This window comes from Ostrinia nubilalis, chromosome 10 (assembly GCF_963855985.1).
Source record: "Ostrinia nubilalis chromosome 10, ilOstNubi1.1, whole genome shotgun sequence".
Classification (NCBI taxonomy): domain Eukaryota; kingdom Metazoa; phylum Arthropoda; class Insecta; order Lepidoptera; family Crambidae; genus Ostrinia; species Ostrinia nubilalis.
This window is the reverse complement of record NC_087097.1, coordinates 11,311,404-11,318,788: the sequence shown is the minus strand read 5'-3', so window position 1 is coordinate 11,318,788 and position 7,385 is coordinate 11,311,404. Positions and strand designations below refer to the sequence as shown.

The 7,385-nt window shown below is 33.4% G+C and overlaps 1 long non-coding RNA gene across 1 annotated transcript in view; it reads left to right on the top strand.

Annotated features, from left to right (window-relative positions):
• The window catches only part of LOC135075259 (uncharacterized), a 173,773-nt gene extending 171,724 nt beyond the window's left edge, over window positions 1-2,049 (top strand). Inside the window, exon 2 of the long non-coding RNA XR_010257990.1 lies at window positions 1,518-2,049. This is a non-coding gene — a long non-coding RNA (uncharacterized LOC135075259). The remainder of the gene's footprint in view (window positions 1-1,517) is intronic.
• The last annotated feature ends 5,336 nt before the right edge of the window (window positions 2,050-7,385 follow it).

Sequence of the window (7,385 nt, the reverse complement as noted above, 5' to 3'; positions counted from 1 at the left end):
ATAAAACATTTATTCGCTGCAATTTTAGGGTTACAAATTAGGTGTGGACTTCCTCTATTAAGTACATAAGCACCTGTGTCAGAGGTAGCCGCTCTTCCATAGCATAGCATTGTAAAAAACCTTGGTAGGGTGCAGTAAACATTTCAAACCAAAAGAAAAACAAAAATGAAAGTTAAAGTTAAACATCGAGACTATGTAAAACTTAAATAATTAAATTAAGTACATGTTCGATTAAAAGTATAATTTAAATTAGTGAGCCAAATAAAGTAACAGTAAGTATGTGGTGTGTGTGTGTGTGTGTGAATATGTGTGAATGTGGTGTATGTGTGTGTGTGTGTGAATGTGTGTGTGTGTGTGTGTGTGTGTGTGTGTGTGTGTATGTGTGTGTGTTTGTGTGAAAATAGTGAAATATTATTAAAATTTAAGTTAGCCTAAATTTCAATAAGTTACGTATGAATTTTCAATATATTTTCAGTCTCATTATAATCCAGATATTTTAGTCATTCGGTAAGTATTCTTTTACACTCCCTATATGTTAATGAGTATATTTCAATAGTTTTATTTATTTTATTGTAAATTTGTGAGGATAAATGCGAGTATTGGTATTGAGCAAATCGAGTGTGTACGTTAGTTATATGGGCCACTTTATCTTTCCTTCTTTTTGTTACATTATTAGATCAGAACTCCATAGAAAGATGTCTTCTTAAAATAGCATAAAGTATATATAGCTTTCTAACCGTCAGTAAGCCAGCATTAGCGTATAAAGTATGAGTTGGAAATATCCTTTTCTTGAAAAACATGACCTTCAACAAAGACCTCTGGGCACGTTCGACCTCCAGAAATTTTGTCTTAAGTGCACCTCCCCATAAAGCAATACAGTATATTGTGACTGACTGTGCTAAAGCGACGTATATATCCTTTAACAATTGTTTATCCGCGATATGTCTCAGTTCCTTAAATATCCAAATCAGTTTCCGCAGCCTACTGGAGACTAGTTCAATATGGTTATGCCAGTTAAGTTTTTGATCCAGTATGACCCTAGTATCTAGTCGATTTAACCTTAATGATTTCAGGACAAGCACAATTTAGAATAGAGGTAGAGAAATTACAGTTATGAATTTTGATTTTAAAAGTTGTGTCAGGCTGAGACCTATCATGGATTGAGAAACACATGTAATTAGTTTTCGAGGTATTGAGCGTGAGGAGATTTGTTTTTAACCAAACACTAATTTTCTCCAGACCTTTCTCTGCCCGATTCTTCGAAAATCTTAATGCGGTTCACAGAATACATCTACCTACCAAGTTTCAACAGTATAGCTCTTATAGTTTCGAAAAAAAATGGCTGTGACATACGGACGGACAGACAGACATGACGAATCTTTAAGGGTTCCGTTTTTTGCCATATGGCTACGGAACCCTAAAAAGTGGAAAATAAAATTATAATAATTAAAAAACTTTTTTAAAAACAAGTTTTTATTCTGATATGCAGTGGTACTAAAACGAAAAAAATAATGTAGGTATAGCCTGACCAGGAACATAAAAACCCTCGCCATGTTGCGGAAAACTAATGGTACTAATTTCTTTTAATGGCAACAGTAACTGAAAACTTCATTGACATGTCACCTTGCATGTCAGTCTATTGTTGTCAAAGTGTAAACAAACTTTATTTTAAATATGTGCAATTGATTTTGTGAATTAAATTGCTAAAATATTTTTATAGTCGTGAAAGAAAAGTGGTTCACAATGTGTTAATGTATTTGTCGAAGAGAAATACTAAGGGTTCGGACAATATTTTCATTGAATAATGTTTCCGACAAAGGTTGTCAAATTGACTGACATGTTTATCGTATAGTACAGTCCACTATGAAAATTAGCTGTAGTCTGTTTCAACTACCTATTTTAAAGTTTTTTGTCACTTTCTAAGTTTTGAATTTTATGGAATTGGGAAAGAAGTACCGAGTTTGAAGCGTTCATGAGCAGACATTGCAGTTGAAAATTCAAGTTCTGAATTTGATTATTTATGAATAATAAAATAAATCCTACTAGCTCGATTGATGGTTTCATTTAATTTATTTAAACCAGGTTACCTTTAATAATATTTTTTCGTTAATTTATAAAAATATCAAATTAGCCCGTAATCCTAAATCCTGAACATAAATTTAGCCTATTAATTTAACACATGTACGACTGTACTCAGTGTTGCACTATCAAATGCAATTGACGCGCCTCTATGCCAGGGTTTTTATGTTCCTGGTCAGGCTATACTTATGCAAGGTTCAAATAATTTCGAAAGCTCGTAGCGCAAACATAAAAGAGGAATAAATTCCATGCGCGATAGGTACAAGCATTCGAAATTATTTGAACCTTGCATACAATTATTTTTTTCGTTTTATTATCATGTGTTAACGGATTAACGATTAACGTTAACTTGCGTTAAATCTTGCGAAATGTAACGTTTTAACGATTAACGAAGTTAATTTTTTTATTAACGGTTTAACGATTAACGAAGTTAACTATTTGATTAACGGTGCCCAGCTATGTTGATAGTGCAACACCTGTGTTAAATTAATAGGCTAACTTTATGTATCAGGATTCAGGATTACGGGCTAATTTGATATTTTCATAATTAACGAAAAAATATTATTATAGGTAACCTGGTTTAAATAAATTAAATGAAACCATCAATCGAGCTAGTAGGATTTATTTTATTATTCATCAATAATAAAATTCAGAACTTGAATATTCAACTGCAATGTCTGCTAAGAACGCTTCAAACTCGGTACTTCTTTCCCATTTTCATAAAATTCAACACTTAAAAAGTGACAAAAAACTTTAAAATAGGTAGTTGAAACAAACCACAGCTAATTTTCATAGTGGACTGTACTATACGATAAACATGTCAGTCAATTTGACAACCTTTGTCGGAAACATTATTCAATGAAAATATTGTCCGAACCCTTAGTATTTCTCTTCGACAAATACTTTAATACATTGTGAACCACTTTTCTTTCACGACTATAAAAAGATTTTAGCAATTTAATTCACAAAATCAATTGCGCACATTTAAAATAAAGTTTGTTTACACTATGACAGCAATAGACTGACATGCAAGGTGACATTATAATGAAGTTTTAAAAGAAATTAGTACCACATGGACCTATAAAAAAAGGCGGACGGAACTCGCGCTACAACAAAACTGTGACGCAAAATTTTGGCGTTTGTCTATTGTGTGAGTGAATTTGGGGATGCCATGTTAGCCAAAACATTTTACCCATTTATTTTAAGAAAAACATAGATCGGCAGATGTTACTTAGAAATGTAGACAGAATTATTCCGTGCCATTTTAAAAGGATGAAAGGTGAATGCGTTGAGGTAGGCGCGAAATTTTCAATGTTCAAATTTTCTTACATTGTTTGCAAGTCAGGGTATGTACATAATGTTGATCAAAAATGATTCACGCAGTTACAAATTACGAATCTTGTGTACATACAGGGTGGAAACGATAAGTGATCTCACTCGATTATTTCTAAACTATACAAGATATCGAAAAACTGGTTACTGATCCTGAAAGTGCTTCACAAGCTCTTTCAAACGGTACCAATAATAGGTTACAGAATAAACTGGAACTATTCCAAAATACTATGTTTCCAGCTTCCATACTAAATGTATGCCGACGACATAATATTAGAAGTGTAATTTATTTTTGTTAAATAATAAACTTAAAAAGTCGGTTAAATAAACTCGTAACTTGCATCTTATTTAAAATTATCTGTGGAAAAACATTAGTTTTAGGCTTTATTTGCTATAAAATTATCAAGAGATTAGTGCCATGATAGTACGAAATGTATGGAAGACGGAAACATTGAATTTTAGGAAAGATCCAGTTTATTCTGTAACTTGATATTGATACCGTTTGATGGAGCTCGTGAAGCACTTTTAGTATCAGTCAGTAACCAGTTTTACGATATCTTGTGTAGTTTTTAAAATTATGTAACTTTAACAAATGTATGGAAGCTGGAAACATTGAATTTTCGGATAGTTCCAGTTTATTCTGGAACCTATTATTAGCACCGTTTGAAAGAGCTCGTGAAGCACTTTCAGGATCAGTAACAAGTTTTTCGTTATCTTGTATAGTTTAGAAATAATCGGGTGAGATCACTTATCGTTTCCACCCTGTATAATCATAATCTTATGCATCATCAATATATTATTATTATCTCTGATAGATTTTTTTTAACATACAACCTGACACTGACTTGCAATCAATGTAAGAAAATTTGAATTTCGCAGTTCCACATTTTTGGGAAGGATCAAATTTGCCTATGAAAATATATCCCATTAAAACACAATTATTATGATAAATTATTTTATTTCCATAGTATGAGTAATAAATAACTAAAAAGTCCTAAAATTATTATTAATTTCCCATATTTCGGGTAATTTTCCCACGTAAATAACTGAGAACACTGGTCTTTGACGTATTATTTTTTCACCTGAATGTCTCCAACTTCCTCATTGGCCCTAGAGCAATTCCAAGTATACCATCAATAAAAGCCTAATTAGAGTCATCAAACCTCTCAGTCATTCAATTAGAGCCATTAGAACTTCATAACTATGAGTTGTTTTCTATGTGTAAGCTGAGGACACGTGTCTCCAGCTGACACATCTGTATCTTCGTAAATATTTATGCTACGATAATGTATTATACCTCAAAAATTACAGTCGAATCCAAATAGTAGGCTTTCCACTTTTCAAGACTTTAGCTCAAATACTGTTAAAACCACGATCAAAAAACTATGTGCGAGCTGGAGTACCGTGTCTCCAGCTTACACATCTGTATCTTCGTAAATATTTAAGCTACATCAATGTTTTATATCTCATAAATTAAAGTCGAATAAAAAAACCCGACTTCAATTCTTTCAAAGCTTTATTTCGAACCGTTTTCGAACTACGAACCGATACGTATGTGTAAGCTGGTGACACGTAACACACGGTGGATTATTAAAACCGTATAAGTTAGAGTTGCGTTTTAAAGATCAAATAATTCGTTATAATTAAAGTACACACGAGACATAATTTCAAATCTCTAGGCCTCTTAGTTTCAGAATTAAAAGCCAAAAACTATTTTCCCGCCAAATAATTCAAATAATATGGGTCGACTGCGACGTTGCCGTTCCGTGCGTCCACTAGAGCAGTCGAATTTGAACCTAAAAACTAGTACTGTTTGAATCATTTTTATTTGTAGTTTAAATCATTTAATTTCGATTATAAAAATTTTAGACTAGGAGCCAGTCGCTGGATCGATAAAAATTAAATATTTTTCTTCCAGCGACTAGGTTCACTCATAGATAACTTAAAAAAATATATTATTCAAGCCAAAATCGGTATCGTACTAAAAGGACAATGACCAAAAGTGGTCCAAATGTCCACCACTAATGAGACCTATATTGGCTTATGGTCCATTAAATAGAGATTAACTTTCAGTATGGGACGAAAAATAAATAAACTGTCAGTAAAAAGTTATGACTGTATGAAAAATTGTAGTAGTTTACGCGCTAATCTCAGGAACTACTGGTCCGATTTGAAAAATTCTTTTTGTTATGGATAGCCCATTTATCAAGGATGGTTTTAGGTTATATAACATCACCCTACAACCAATAGGGGCGGAGCAGCGACCACCCGACCATAATTCCAATATTGTTGTCTTTCTTCTGAGTTTTTTTTTTCTTTTAGCGAGAATCTAACACGGCACACTAAGCGACATGACATAATATGCATAGATTAATCCGAAATGTGCGATGGATAGAATGATATCAAGAACATTAATTTTCAGATGAAAAGGTAAAAACATGACTTTTCATTCAGTCATAACTTTTTACTGACAGCATATTTTTGATTGCGGTTTGGTTATAATGAATCAGTATTTAGTAGACTATTTTACTACATAGGTGGTGGTTGACATTTGGACCACACTCCATACATTTTTGGTCATTGTCCTTTATGAATGGTCCCAGAAAAGTATTTAATTTTTACTGATCTGGCGATTGGGACCGCGGTCCTAGTTGATTGCGGTCCCAGTTGGCGGAAACCTCGGGTCGGGTATCACTCATCCATCAGAGATTCGTAAATCTAATTAATCTATTTAATTACCACAGATAAATCATATTTTACTAACTAAATCACCTAAAAGTAACCTTTTCATTAGTGTAACCTAAAAGTAAACCAAAGCAGTTCAAAAATCAGCTAAAAGGTTACAAAAGTAACCTTCTGGCAACACTGACTGTTTCTCAATATTGCAGTCAACTGTCATCTTTTTTTTTTAATACAAGTTTTACGGCTATGGATATAGATCCTTACGGCCAATTCTGTGCAAATGCTGTGTTTCGTCTATTTTGTGATGTCTTAGTAGTGATTGTGATTTGTGATGTTAATGTTGTTAATTTTTTTTTTTTCAACAAAAGAAGAAGAATTCAATGAGGGCTTTCGCGATTGGAAAATCCGCCAGATGGCAATACGTAGACGCGAGGTCCAAATGCTGCGTGATTGGTGGATTTTGACATATCTGTCAATGTCATGCAAAATCTGTTTGTAACCATAGAGCAAAATACATATCGATGGTGGAAATATCAATTACTGTAAGGGACAAAACACGACTTTTCAGGAGAGCCAAAAAACGATTTTTTTTTTCTTTATACCTCAATATCTTTTTAAGTGATGTTACGATTTAAATAGTTTCTATGGCAAAGTTTCTTAGAATTTTCTGTTCTTTCATAATATAAACGCCAAATTTTCGAAAAATGGGTAGTTTAAAAGATAGCATGTCCCTTACATTAAAAAAACGAACTTGACTGTACCTTACAATGTTGAAATTTCACAGTATGGAATGTCATGTATGTTGTAAGGTACATTTAAGAATAAATACGACAGTAATATTATTGTAACTTGACAATTTTAACATTGAAACCTAATGTAAGTAGAGGTTGCATTCGAGTTTTCATTAACAAAATGAAGAGAAGAGATAGAAACAAGACAACTTAGTGTTCACAAATGCAGTTGGAGGCATCAAATACACATCACCAACAAAACATTTAGTCAATGATGATGCCTACGTCTGCATTTGTGAACAAGTTGTCTTGTTTCTATCTTTTTCTGTTCATTTTTACGCAGTTAGGTTTTTTTTTTCAATCATCGTTCGTTCGTTTTAGCCCAATGACATCCACTGCTGGACAAAGGTCTTCCCCCAAGGATTTCCACAACAACCGGTCCTGCGCCGCCCGCATCCAGGCACCTCCTACAACCTTCACCAGATCGTCGGTCGACCTAGTGGAGGTCTGCAGCACATTACGTCTTCTGCTCGTGGTCGCCACTCAAGAATTTTTCTGCCC